Source organism: Priapulus caudatus, unplaced genomic scaffold (genome assembly GCF_000485595.1).
Source record: "Priapulus caudatus unplaced genomic scaffold, Priapulus_caudatus-5.0.1 Scaffold864, whole genome shotgun sequence".
Classification (NCBI taxonomy): Eukaryota; Metazoa; Priapulida; class Priapulimorpha; order Priapulimorphida; family Priapulidae; genus Priapulus; species Priapulus caudatus.
Genome location: NW_014577925.1, coordinates 60,627 through 75,134, shown reverse-complemented (window position 1 = coordinate 75,134; position 14,508 = coordinate 60,627).

Here is a 14,508-nt window from a genome sequence, read left to right as displayed (position 1 = left end):
ATATTTCCCTTCCATTCTCTAACTCGGCCCTAATTGACCTAGCACTGCCAAACTTGGTATACTTTACACATCTTGGGGAGTATGTGTGTCGAGTACCAAAACAAGGTCACTGTGGCTTTTATTTGTCCTTGACCTTGACCTTCATCATATTTCTCTTCCACTCTCTAACTCGGCCCCTAATTTACCTAGCGCTACCAAACTTGGTATACCCACACATCTTGGGGAGAAGGTGAGCAGCATACCAAAACCAGGTCACTGCGACCTTTATTTGACCCTTACCTTGACCTTGATCATATTTCCCTTCCCCTCTCTAACTCGGCCCCTAATTTACCTAGCGCTACCAAACTTGGTATACCCACACATCTTGGGGAGAAGGTGAGCAGCGTACCAAAACCAGGTCACTGCGACCTTTATTTGACCTTTACCTTGACCTTGATCATATTTCCCTTCCCCTCTCTAACTCGGCCCCTAATTGGCCTAGCGCTACCAAACTTGGTATACCTACACATCTTGGGGAGAAGGTGAGCAGCGTACCAAAACCAGGTCACTGCGACCTTTATTTGACCTTTACCTTGACCTTGATCATATTTCCCTTCCGCTCTATAACTCGGCCCCTAATTGATCTAGCACTACCAAAACCAGGTCACTACGACCTTTATTTGACCTTTACCTTTACCTTGATCATATTTCCCTTCCGCTCTATAACTCGGCCCCTAATTTACCTAGCGCTACCAAACTTGGTATACTTACACATCTTGGGGAGAGGTGTGTCGCGTACCAAAACCAGGTCACTACTACCTTTATTTGACCTTTACCTTGACCTTGATCATATTTCTCTTCCGCTCTATAACTCGGCCCCTAATTGACCTAGCGCTACCAAAACCAGGTCACTATGACCTTTATTTGACCTTTACCTTGACCTTGATCATATTTCTCTTCCGCTCTATAACTCGGCCCCTAATTGACCTAGCGCTACCAAACTTGCTATACTTACACATCTTTGGGAGAATGTGTGTCGCATACCAAAACCATTCACTGCAACCTTTATTTGACATTGACCTTGACCTTGACGTTCATCATATTTCCCTTCCGCTCTATAACTAGGCCCCTAATTGACCTAGCGCGACCAAACTTCGTATACTTACACATCTTGGGAAGAACACGGGGATACATGTAGTTGGCGACAACTGCCCTTTCTATAGTTTTAATAGTGTTTAGGGTGAACCACTGTGATTGCTGACATTTGGCGAACAAACAAAGTTTTCTGCATTCCTATTAAAAATTTTGGATTCAGTATAACACATTTTACGCTCACAAACTGTGCTGGTACATGAGCTGGCTTTGGATGCTGAACTCTATTTTCCCATATATGTCTTTATACACAGAAGTGAGACAAAGGATTATTCAACTCCATACCACACTACAGTGAAAATATACACTAACTTCAGTACACAAGTAGGTCAGAGTGAAAGATGGTTTAACAAGTTCAAGGTTGAGAATAAGATGAGATTAAAAAAGATTATTCGGGCAGGACATATTTTTGATTACACATTTTCAAATTTACATACAGCTATATAAAACTGGCGAGCTCTATAGATAGATAGCATTACTATGCTTCAGCATTTATTAAATATAGGAACCACCGCACTAAGTCCTTAGGCACCCAATTGTAGGCCATCGATAGAGGTCAATAAAGGCATATGGTACTTCTTCCAGTTCTCCTGGTACTTCTGCTGTACTTACATTTCATACTATAATATTCATATTTAAATTCATATATTATTTAATACTTGTTATTACATACAATAATGAATTAATTAAAAATTATTTCAGAGAGCATACACTTCACCACGAGTAGGGCTGTCAAATCACATAATGGTCAACCCAAAAGACAAGCGGGTTGTGGCATGTATGGTGGACACTACGGCTGTGATTTCACTTTTATTTATTTATAATGATGGTATTGGCAAAAATAACACGAGCTGGCAAAACTACTCGCCATCAGTGCAGTAAAAAATTGCTGACATGTGACAACACGGGGCAGCTAAAGTACACCAAGTCTATGTATGTACGCTATGAAAGACAACAGCAAACATAAAAGGCCATAACAACTGATTAAGGCAACTCGCATACATTTGTGAACAAGACAAATACTGAAACAACCACACTGAGATGCCAAAACTACAGCTCAATTAGAAATTCCTTATTGTGATCACTGGTGCATGTCTTCAAATTAGCGAACACTAAAAACGTACGTGAAATCTGATGAAGACAGAAAATTTTGCCATAAATGACAAAAACAATATGTGTGCACTACAACACACAGAAATTAAACAAGGCAAGTAATGGAGTCAATACCGGTGACCGTAATAGCTCAACTAAAGCAACTAAAATGGAAGAAAGATGTAACAGATCAGTCGCAACAGTGCTGCAAATAACAAACATTACATTTAAAACACCAGTGAGAAAGAATGCAATGGCGGCTGGTAGAACACCTGACAACGTATATATGGAAGTAACAACCATGCATCGCTAAACCTAGTTTTTTTATGTGTGGGAGGGTCAACGGCACACAGCGCGTCCGCAGGATGGACCTGATTTTGACCTTGACCTCGATCTTGATGGAACTTCGATCTCGACCTGAAAGTTGCGAGCTCTGCAGCCATGTGGATGTTGGAAGGTAGTTAGTTTCATAGCCAATCACCATGGTACGAAAGGATTTTCTACCGGAAGCAAGAGAGAGCAACTTGGGTGTTTTGTTATCAAAGATTGTAGGGAGTGCAAACGTGCCTGAAAATGTTCTATATGTAGGCTGGGCTCTGTCCGTGTATGACGTAGATTTGTGGCATTCGTCTTAAGTCGGCCAGTTCTAATTACAATGGGAAGATGTGTGGGATGGAGGGTCATCATAGGTGTGACCACCATTACAAACAATTTAACAAAGCCGAGTGTTCTTCCCTGTATTTATTCAAGTTTGTTCATGCTTTCCTTTATTGTGTAGTGCCAAATGGCAGGCTGGTAGTTGCAATTATTGAGGCAATATGACATGTATGCTTGCAGTCTAGATTTGCAATACAATTTTAAAGTATTTTCCAAAGTGTTTTATCACCCAGGATTTTTATGGAGCCACTATCAGTATCATATGAGGATGACTATTATGTACAGAATGTTTCTGTACTTTTCACTCATGACAATATAGATAAGACAAGCATAGATAGGAAAGATCAGAAATCTAAATCGCTTTGCCTTTCTCAGCTCTGTTATGTAGATAGCAAGAAATGAAAGCACAGGTGTACACTGGCTAGTACAATTAACTTCATAATCTTGTACGGATTAGTCTTCAAAGTCCAAGGGCAGGCCCGTAGCCAGGGGGGGTTCTGGGGGTTTTCGAACAACCCCCGCCCCGCCGAGCCTCCCAAGCAAAAAATGTTTTTGCTTGTAAATTTGCAAGAATTTAACCTCAGGTCGCTCCATTTTGTGTCAATAAATTGAAAATCGTTCACATCGTGTGCCGGGAGGTGTGAACAGTGAACACCGGCCGCGCTCCACACCGCCTCCCCCCTCGGCGCTGCTCCCTCGCTGGTCGCTTCGCGCCCCGAGCAGGGGCGTGTACAGGGGGGTCCAGGGAGTCCGGATCCCCACTTGCTCGCGCAGAAAACGCATCTGAGGGGGTGTAATTTTAAAAATTGTAACACCCCCGCTTCGCGGTGCTCGCAACTTGGCTTACGGTTAGACCCCCTGGTACAAATCCTGTAGCACGCGCCGCTGCCGAGCAAATGCCAACCATTGAAAAACGACGCCCCCAATATAAGCTGGCTAGCGGGCAAAGAGCTTAAAATGATAACGAGGTGACACGTTTCCTCATCTGAACGCATGTAAATTATTGCAGTGCTGGGCCACTAGTGACACGATGATTAAAATGACTATAAACCATAGGCTGGGGGGGGGGGGGCTCAAGATAAATTTATCATTCTTTTGATGCTTTTTTTATTAATATGCCAATTATTGAAACATTGGAGCAGAGTGACTATGTTTGCGTCAATGCCACCATAAATAAACACGTGCTTCAGGCTAAAAATAAACTGAGCAAATTAATTCACACAGAGAAAGATTCTTGTCCTTGTTCAACATGTAATAATGACCTTGCAATAGCAATTTAGTTAATTTAATATCTAAATGTATCTATTTACAAATGTTGTAATTTCATAACCTTTCTATTTCTTTTGCATGTTTTTGATGCACTTGTGTTAATATTAAAGCATTTTCAAAGTGGCATGATGCAATCGTATTTTCATGTAAAATATCATCATTCGGTGAATTTTTCAATGCATTGAGCATCTTCACATGTAGTAACCACCTCTGGCACAAATTCTTTGGCAGTCAAACTTAGCTCTGGTAAGACTCTGTCATGTGCATTGAAAGATGGAAACAATTTCCAAAGCATGTTTCCAAACTATCTTAAAAACCAACAAAACTGGAAGTTGGCATGACAAGCAACCCTGATTTATACTCTTTGTGCTCAGAAATTCATACAATGAGTTTTGCCTGTGCATCGCCTCTTCTGTATAGTGAGTAACTTAATTCACCCCTACACATGTTAAGCATTCAGTAAGCTGGTAGTGTTCCTAAGGATGTACGCTCGCTATAATAAGCTGTAACATCAGCTGAGGTAAAGCAGTGGGAGGTGTCATCAACATGCAACAATTCTGGTTCAGGAAGCACCTGCGTTTCCATGACCGTTGTCATTGAGCCTGGCTACGAACAGTTACCGCTTGCGCGTAGCGAAGGTTGGACTGAAAATAGCATTGGTACTCTAGCATTGTTAATACTTGACAAAGTTAAGATAATCACTATCTATATCAACTGGCAATTGCTGTTTCCACTCTGAAAAACAAATTGTCGACAACAACTTGCGCAGCACGGAATGCTCGGAGTATCAGGATTACCCTGTGGGCCTGCCTCTGCCTCGTACAATGAAAAATAAATTTTTGATTTATTGAATACAACATTGTATGAATTTTCTAAGGCAAAAGAGTATGCAAAATGTTTGCTTTTCATACGAACTCCGGTTTAATTAGATTTATAGTAATAATAGATAATTCCATAAATTAAATCATTGTAATTGGATTAAATCTTTAATCAAATTACATGATGATATATAGCAAGTGACACATATATTATAGGCTCTTTGGTAAAAGGAGGGTACAGCTAAGTATCAGAAAGTTTCATCATGTTTCCCGCTTATTGGCATTATTATCTAAAAATGGTTAAAGAGCAGCCATGCACTGGTACTGTACAAAACATGTAATATTTATATAAATATATATATATACAGTTTCTTTTCTTGCTTGCTGGAGTAGCAGTTGATGAGCATGGAAGGGATCTCTTGCAGGAAGAGGGTCTGATGACTCTTATTTTCTGAGGCAGATTTGGCAACATTGAATATAGTGGGGACAGCATTCCACACATAATTTGCATGTTGTAGTGTTCATAAATGCTGTTTCTCAAATGATGATGACGCACAGTTGCCCTATTTTGGATAAGATACTCTGATGAAATATTGGCTAAATCAGTTCTTCTGGTGTTCACTACCATTTTTACATTCGACTGTAAAATAAGTATAAAATGCATTTTCATTAGTTTACACATTGTGGTCTGTTTAATGCTGTTAATCTTATTTGGGCGAGTAAAGTACATGTAAAATTGCTATAGCACAGTAGCCATAACATAGTCACTATGTGTTGGTAAATATTGAGCCTCTAAGGGTAAAGCCATACGTCCCGTACATCTCAGTTTAACGTCACACATCTCAATCTACTGACTACTGTCAGCATAAGTACATCTCGTTCTAACAGCAACATACGTACATCGCATTCTACAGTCACATACTTAACATACATCTCAATCTACACTCACACTACGGCCAATTCACATACGTACATCTTAATCTATCACATACGTGCATTTCAGTCTACAATCACATACGTACATGTCATCAACAGTCACATGCTTACATCGCAGTCTACACAGTCACATCAATACGTACAATACATGTCAATCTAGTATAGTAGCAGTCAAAGGCAGCAGGGCATAACGTACTCCGTGGCCCATAAATATGCTCTCTAATAACATGCAAGCTTTCAAATTACGACGTGGATATTCGTGCCGAGCATCGGATACACCTGTTCGTATGCGCTATTCGCCGAGCAGTTGTTGATGTAGCGTGGCCGCAGCACGGCCTCTAGTGCCGGAGATGGAAGTGTGAACGGGGGTCTGGGGGTTTCCCCCAGCGAATTTTCTAAAATCTAGACGCTCTAAATTTTATTATATTATATTCTATTGCCTTGCGTTTTGCTACGCAGCCCTAATAATAATAAGGCTGTACGTGACGCCCCTGCATACATGCGTTGCGTATGTGGTTATACACCATAGATAGTGTTTGGTACTATCATTTGCCTATATAAGCCAACCGAGTCGGTTAATAATTAGTGGTACTGGTAGGTTTAGATTGTGGTTAGTATTAGAGTTAGGTTAGAGTTAAATAATTAGTGGAATTAGTATTAGAGTTAGGTTGGAGAGTAGGATAGTCCTCAGACTGGCTTATATATACATTTATGTAATACAACATGAACACGCGCATGCGCAGCAACTGCTCGGACGAATAGCGCATACAACAGGTGTGCCGATGCTCGGACGAATATCCACGTCCTTACAAATTAACGCACGGAGTAGATTTCGCTAACACAGCAAGGTGGACTGCTATATTCTATGTTGTATATATAAATGGGACCCATTTAAATATACAACATAGAATATAGCCAGTCCACTGGCTGTTTAGCGAATCTACTCCGGGTTAATTCGAAAGCTGGCATGTTTATTAGAGAGCATATTTATGGCCAGCGAGTACGTTACATGCCCGTGTGGTCAAAGGTACCAGTGAGTCACATGCGTACATCTGCAGTCTACAGTCACACTACGTAGTTAAACTGCACTGCTAATACCATATAACATTTAAATAATAACAACTTTCAAGGATCCTTGGGAAATCTAAAAAACGATAATCGCTGGTGAGGTGTAGCGCCGATTATAACACCAGTAACGCTGAACAGGACACGCGCCTTGCTTTGTCTTCTTAGCAGGTCAGCCATGATCGCTGCAATAGCCTATCACAGCGGCCGCAGTACGCACGCACTGTTGAGGCAATTACACTATTTTCTGGCGAGTGACACCTCTTATCATTCTAAGCTCTTTGTAGCTGGCCTGCAAGGGAGTATACCGAACACAGAAGATCAACTCGATAGACCATGCACCAACAATGCAGATTGCAGTAAAAAGTTTCAATTGTACAGTTAACCAGAGAAGCAAAAGAATTGTGATATGCATATGAAATGCCAGAAACTAAGCTAAATCTAAAGGGATCCTTTGAAGATGATACATGTAGAAACCATGCAGTGATCAGGCTCGGATTCATCTGAGCGTGATCATTGATTTCAACAAAAGCTATCTTCAAATGATCCCTTTAAGTTTTAGCTTTCTTTTTATTCTATCATTCGTATTGGAATTATCTCTGTACATTCTTCCCAAGGCCGTACGCAGCGGGGGGGGGGGGCAGCAGGGGCACTTGCCCCCCTAGAGATTTTCAGAGTAAGCCTTTTAATGGGACAAATAGGGCAATAGAGGACGTGGGGAGTACCTTTACCCCCCCTACAGAAAATTTCCTGCGTATTTGCCCCCCTACAGAAAATTTCCTGCGTACGGCCTTGATTCTTCCCTCTTCGATATAGTACATTTGACTTTGAAGATGAATCTTTATGAGGTTATGAGTTGTGTCTCATTGACATTGTCTGATGAGGTTATAAGTTTAGTCCATGTAGGCTAGATATTGTTGACCCACAATTAATTTCCGTAAATGTGGGGTAGGCCCTTTAAAATCGACAGAGGTCTTCTTCAGGGTGTTGCCTATTAATTTCTACCAATAAATATGTCCTTAGTTTGCAGGAAGGCGGGACAAAACGCCGTTTAACCGACGCTACTCACCTGTTATCGACTGTTTGCAAAGTAGGGCCTATCTCAGTCTATACAACAATGGCGTAGTCTCAGCAACAAGCCAACAAGTACTAGTAGACCCTAGTAGGCCTACAACTTGTCTCAGCAAATCATCATCCCCATAATCTGCAAAAAATATCAGTATAACACCTTTAAACCGAATAACAAAAACAAAACAGCTATACATGATACACAATGATAAAACACAAAAACAGGAACTATATGTGATGAAGTAGTAGATAACAACAAACAAAATCTATACATGTCAAAATGTATACATGTCATTATCCCATTTTTGTCTGCATTACAGATGTTCTGTGTTAAACAATTTTGATTGGACGTAGTAGCTGGGCTCGCTATCTCGCGAGATCACAACGAGAAGAAAAATCCAAAATGGCTATTAAAACGTATACGCGATGTTATCATGTTTGTTAATCAAATTATTCCGTTTCATTTGTCGGTGTAATATCCTGGCGTCCAGAAAAGATCGTCGATATGTCAAGCTCAAGTATGGGATCGCACTCCCTAGAAATCTTGAGACAGGGTTTGTGGGCGTCGATGACAGGAGGCTGGTTTTATGACCCACATCAAAATATCTTTTGCAACACATTTCATCTATACTTGTGGCTTTTCTTACTCTGTGTTCCCCTAGGTCTATTTCTGGTAAGTGGAATAGCTTAAAAGCTTTCAGTGTACGTAGATGTTATTTTCTGCCAGCATATCAATATTTTGTTGAACGATTCAAATAGATTCAAAGCATAGAGTTATTGCCATTGGGTCAACCACACACCAGACACTGCGACAGTTTAGCTCAATCACTCGCTCAGTCACTGTTTCTTAGTCGTAGTCAAGTTACCTACGTCGTGCGTATCTCAGTGTTAGGTTTATGTATTCTAACCTTTCTATGTAATTGGTTTCATTGAGTGATGCAGTCCATGTGATGTCTGTAGTACTGTAGTACTGCAGTGGCAGAAAGATATGTGTCAATCAACTGTAACACTGTTGATAAACACTGTTGACTAACAGTGTTTGTATGTTATCAGTGTCCAATAATGTAGATCTGTAAAAGTTACAACTACGACATCTTCGTGTACATACACAAACATTCACGTACCCCCACACACTGACAAGCACGCACACACACTCGTGCAGGTGCAAGTACAGATACAGACAAATGCACAGGTACAGACACACACAAGCAAACACACAGACACATTATTGGCCCGAACAGATACAACACGTACACACCTCGTAAAAATTGCTATAAGCACTAGTAGCACATAACATAGTCACTATGTGTTTGGTAAATGATTGAGGCCCTCTAAGGGTAAAAGCCATACCCGCGTAAACATCTCAGTTTAATCTAACACATCTCAAATACATACTGACTACGTCCACCAACAAAAAAGTAACACCACAACATCTCGTTCTAACAGCAACATCAGTCATTCGGCATTCTTACAGTCACATACTTAACAATAACAACCTATCACAAATCATCCCACTCACCTACGCCCAATTTTCACATACGTACATCTTAAAATTCTAGTTCAAACACACACATACCGTGCATTTCAGTCCTACAATCACATAACGTACATGTCAATCAAACATCCACATGCTTACATCGCCAGTTCTATCAGTCACATGCAATACGTAACAATACATGTACACTCTACAGGTATCACAAACATATATATTATAATAAATTACCACGCCAGCCGGCAAACACACTGGCCCAACAGCAATACACAAAGTATCCACAAACAAGGCCACAAGGGGCATCGTAACCACGATACTCCGTGGCCCATGAAATCACCATGCATCTCTAAATAAACATGCAAGCTTTCAATTACGACGTGGATATTCGTACACAACCACACCACGAGCATGCGGAGCACCTGTTCGTATGCGGCTATTCGTCCGAGCAGTGTTGATGTCAAGCCACACAGCACTAGCCAGCAGGCGCACGGCCACCTAAAACGATCAGCGACCCACAGTAACGATATAGACAAGCATCAGTACAAAGGCGAGCGAGAGAATCATGGGGGTTTCCGCCACCCAAGCCAATTTCTAAAATCCTAGAACGCTCTACCATTTTATTATATTATATTTCTATTGGCCTGCGTTTTGCTACGCAGCCTAATAATACAATAAGGCTGTACGTGACGCCCCTGCATACATGCGTTGCAAACGGTTATGTGGCTTCACATCACCTTTACAACACACACAATAATAAATTTAACAAGTGTCATCGGCACTTTACTATAATCATCTACATGCCTATATATGACGACCAACGCGGTCGGCTCTACTAAATACATAACACGAATCGTACCACTACGCGACATCACAGGTTCACTTAACAAACAGCACATGCACAACATGTTAGTATTAGAGTTAGGATTAGAGTTTAGATAATTATAGTGGAATTAGTATATTAGAGTTAGGTTGGAGAGTAGGATAGATCCCTAGACTGGCATGTATATTACCATTTATGTAGATACAACGATGAACAGCGCATCGCAAAACAACCCAGACGCGAGCCACGGGGACGAATAGCGCAATACGAACAGGTGTCCGTAACATCCGACCATCACGGACGAAACTAACCACATCACCACCACACACTCCGTCTCACAAACTATAACATGTAACACCGATAGATTCCGCTAACTACCCAAAGGTGGACTGGCTATATTCCTATGTTGTATATATAATGGGAACCACTCTATTGCACCTACAACCTCACTAGAGGACACAACCATAGACAAACATAACACCAGCCAATCCACCACCACCATGCGGAGTTAAGCGTGTTAGCGAGAATCTACTCCGGGTTAATGTTGAAGCTTGCCATGTTTATTAGAGAGCATATTTTATGGCACACCCAACGGCACGTAACCGTCTCACATTTTCGGCCGAAGCGACGCTCGAATGGTCAAAGGTAACAGTGATCCACATGCCGTAATCTCAACGTGCCTAAAACACAGCATCCACGCAATATAGCTAACAGGTCAAACAGAAACCACACACGAACACACTGCGAGCTAAGGGTACACACATATAACATTTAAATCAAACAAAATACAACCTTTCAAGAATCCCTTGGAATCTAAAAAAACGATCAATCTGGTGAGGTAGTAGCGGCCGATTATACACAAGTACGGCTGAACAGCAGGCACCCGCAGCCGCCATTAATGCTTTGTCCTTCTTAGCAGCACGACATCACCAACAACGTCTCTCCTCGAGCAGAGCAAACAATGGAGACGGGAGCAATAGAAACGAGCAGAGAAGGAGCCGCGGCATAAGGTTGACGTGTGGCTGTCCCATGCATCCTGTCGTGTTGTGTGTGTGCGGAGTCGTGCGTCAGCATTTGCGGAGCACTCATTTGCGGTGCTGCCGAGTGACTTCTGACCCGAAGTGCGCGTTTACGTTGCGTGATGTGCTAATATGATGGCTGTGTCTGTTGGTCTGTTATGCGGCGCTGTGCCACGAGTAGGTGTATTATCTGCGATGACTGGGATCAGTAGGAGTATGCGTAGTAGCTTCGTAGTTAAAGTACCACGTTCTTTGTGCTAGTGTGATGTCGCAAACAAGTTGGGTCGAGTATTTGGACGAATGTGTATAATATATGTTTCAATGCTGTGGTGTAACAAGAGTGTTTGTTGAGGACTGTGCACGAGTGAGTAGAGCGATGTAAATAGAATTGTGTGTGTAGTTGATGCATTATTGAAGTAGTGTCTCTAGATAGACTGTGTATAGGCTGTATAGAGTTGCTTGATGTGTGAAGGTATTGCTGTGTCTATTTTTGTTGTGATGGGCAGTGAGTGGTAGTCAGCCATGTCAGAGTGAACATATATAAGCTAAGTGATATACTAGAGTCTTCGTGAGTTGTCATGTCTGTGGATTTGTGTGTGGATGTCTGTGTGAATTTGTATGTTTGAACTAATAGGTCGATAATTAGTCGTTGTATGTGCTGGTTTGTCAAAAAGTGTATGCTCGTTTGTGATATTGGGTGTTAGTCGTGTTCTTTGCGTCTATTGTGATTATAATAGTGTGCTGATTCATCAAGTTTATAAAATTGTGAATTATACCTTTGTAAGCACATTCTCTAGTCCATAGAGTTAGTATAGCTAATGAGTTACAAGTCACAGGCGAGGGGTGAGTAGCATGACTGTAGGTGTCAGTCTGGGTGTGTGGCTGCCCGCTCGTCAGGGGGTAGAGCTGGTGTGTCCAGAGTAATATTGTGCCCAGTTTTGTGTTAGATGTTGCGTACTGATGAATGTAGGTGGTCTGCACGTATAACATGCGTAGCGCGAGACCGTTGTGGGTGGCAGGTCTAGCTCGTTTGTTTAATGATGGGTGTTGCGCTGTGTGCCTATGGAAATTGTCACACTCACTCAAATATATCAAAGCTATATATATATAATAAATATGATATATAATTGTGATCTGTGTTGCGTAGGTATGTGTGTGAGCGTGTTTGTCGTGCATGTGTTTAAAAAAAATTTCCTGCGTATTTGCCCCCCTACAGAAAATTTCCTGGCGTACGGCCTTGATTTTTTCCCTCTTCGATATAGTACATTTGACTTTGAAGATGAATCTTTATGAGGTTATGAAGTTGTGTCTCATTGACATTGTCTGATGAGGTTATAAGTTAGTCCATGTAGGCTAGATATTGTTTACGCCACAATTAATTTCCGTAAATGTGGGGTAGGCCCTTTAAAATCGACAGAGGTCTTCTTCAGGGTGTTGCCTATTATATTCTACCAATAAATATGTCCTTAAGTTTGCAGGAAGGCGGGACAAAACGCCCGTTTAACCGACGCTACTCACCTGTTATCGACTGTTTGCAAAGTAGGCCTATCTCAGTCTATACAACAATGGCGTAAGTCTCAGCAACAAGCCAACAAGTACTAGTACTAGTAGTAGGCCTACAACTTGTCTCAGCAAATCATCATCCCCATAATCTGCAAAAAATATCAGTATAACACCTTTAAACCGAATAACAAAACAAAACAGCTATACATGATACACAATGATAAAACACACAAACAGGAACTATATGTGATGAAGTAGTAGATAACGACAAACAAAATCTATACATGTCAAAATTTATACATGTCATTATCCATTTTTGTCTGCATTACAGATGTTCTGTGTTAAACAATTTTGATTGGACGTAGTAGCTGGGCTCGCTATCTCGCGAGATCAAACGAGAAGAAAAATCCAAAATGGCTATTAAAAACGTATACGCGGATGTTATCATGTTTGTTAATCAAATTATTCCGTTTCATTTGTCGGTGTAATATCCGGCGTCCAGGAAAGATCGTCGATATTCAAGGCTCAAGTATGGGATCGCACTCCCTAAAATCTTGAGACAGGTTTGTGGGCGTCGATGACAGGAGGCTGGTTTTATGACCGCCACATCAAAATATCTTTTGCAACACATTTCATCTATACTTGTGGCTTTTCTTACTCTGTGTTCCCCTAGGTCTATTTCGGTAAGTGGACATAGCTTAAAAGCTTTCAGTGTACGTAGATGTTATTTTCTTGCCAGCATATCAATTTTTTGTTGAACGATTCAAAATAGATTCAAAGCATAGAGTTATTGCCATTGGGTCAACCACACACGCAGAACACTGCGACAGTTTAGCTCAAATCACTCGCTCCAGTCAACTGTTTCTTAGTCGTAGTCAAGTTACTAACGTCGTGCGTATCTCAGTGTTAGGTTTATGTATTCTAACCTTTGCTATGTAATTGGTTTCATTGAGTTATGCAGTCCATGTGATGTCTGTACAGACTGTAGTACTGTAGTACTGCAGTGGCAGAAAGATATGTGTCAATCAACTGTAACACTGTTGATAAACACTGTTGACTAACAGTGTTTGTATGTCATCAGTGTCCAATAATGTAGATCTGTAAAAGTTACAACTACGACATCTTCGTGCACATACACAAACATTCACGTACCCCACACACCTGACAAGCACGCACACACACTCGTGCAGCTGCAAGTACAGATACAGACAAATGCACAGGTACAGACACACACAAGCAAACACACAGACACATGCATGATTCTCTCTCGCTCTCTCTCTCGCTCGCTCTCTCTCTCTCTCTCTCTCTCTCTCTATCTCTCTCTCTCTCTCTCTCTCTCTTCTTCTCTCTCTCTCTCTCCTCTCTCTCTCTCTCCCTCCTCTCCCTTCCCTCCCTCCCTCCTCCCTCTCTCTCTCTGTCTCTCTCTCTCTCTCCTCTCTCTCTTCTCTTCTCTCTCTCTCTCTCTTCTCTCTCTCTCTCTCTCTCTCTCTCTCTCCTCTCTCTCTCTCTCATCTCTCTACCTCTCTCTTCCTTCTCTCCTCCCTCCCCCCCTTCTCTCTCTCTCTCTCTCTCTCTCTCTCTCTCTCTCTCTCTCTCTTTCTCTCTCTTTCTCTCTCTGTCTCACTCTCTTCCTATCTC